A 1,058-nucleotide genomic window follows, 5' to 3' on the forward strand; every position below is an offset into this window, starting at 1 on the left:
GGGTGGGTAGGAGTTTATTAATTTATTTATTTTTGGCTGCGTTGGGTCTTCATTTCTGTGCATGGGCTTTCTCTAGTTGTGGCAAGCGGGGGCCACTCTTCATCGCGGAGCGCGGGCCTCTCACTGTCGCGGCCTCTCTTGTTGCGGAGCACAGGCTCCAGACGCGCAGGCTCAGTGGTCGTGGCTCACGGGCCACGCGGCATGTGAGATCTTCCCAGACCAGGGCTCGAACCCGTGTCCCTTGCATTGGCAGGCAGGTTCCCACCACTGCACCACCAGGGAAGCCCCGAGCAGAGCTCTTTGAGGTGACACGTAGCTTGCTGCCAATGTCGCAGCTCGTGAGGTCTCTGCCCCTCTGGACAGTGGGCACTGCAGTCTCTGGCATGCTTGCTTCTCCTCAACCAGGTTTCTAGCCACAGCATTGTGTCATCCCTGGGTGACCTAGGTGATTTGATTGAAGTTCTCTTTACGTTACAGGAAAGAACGTGTATCTCAGAGCAAAAGTTATTTTCTAGGCCTTGAATTGCTTCATAATAGTAAAATAAAATCAAGTCGTTTTGTACTTTTCTAAGTGCTTCCTCATTTGCTCAGTTGTATCGTGGTGAAAGTGAGGCAGGTTCTGGGGCATCTGTACAATTCCTGCCATGTAACCTGTATGAGTGACTTTTTCCCTGTTGGGTTTTCGGATCCACTGCAGTTCGGAAGGGGTTAGACTTCCCATTGTACGCTAGGCCTTGCAAGGTCCTTCAGCTTTCATTCTTTAATTTGTTCAAATTGAACCGCTGTAGTTCAGTGTATATTGAGATTTTCAGAGACTGTTAGTACCAAACACTATGCTGCTGGCATGGTGGCAGCTGGAATACAAAGTTATTTGCTGTTTGGTAGGGGGAACCAATTCATATTTGCAAATAGCAATTGTAAAGATGAGTTGGAAATAGAGTTTTAAGAAGTTTGGAAGATTGCTGTTAGCGCTCGGAGGAAGGAGAGGTTTGTTTTAGGAAGGGGAGCTTGTATGTCACGCAGGAAGAGCTGAGAAGCACCGCCCCCCCCCCCCCGCC

The 1,058-nt window shown here is 49.5% G+C and overlaps 1 protein-coding gene across 1 annotated transcript in view; it reads left to right on the forward strand.

Annotated features, from left to right (window-relative positions):
* LOC103076448 (A-kinase anchor protein 13-like) overlaps positions 1–1,058 on the forward strand; it is a 34,255-nt gene that overhangs the window by 32,798 nt on the left and 399 nt on the right. The gene's annotated exons all lie outside the window — the stretch shown is intronic.

This window comes from Lipotes vexillifer, unplaced genomic scaffold (genome assembly GCF_000442215.2).
Source record: "Lipotes vexillifer unplaced genomic scaffold, Lipotes_vexillifer_v1.1 scaffold983, whole genome shotgun sequence".
Taxonomy (NCBI): Eukaryota; Metazoa; Chordata; class Mammalia; order Artiodactyla; family Lipotidae; genus Lipotes; species Lipotes vexillifer.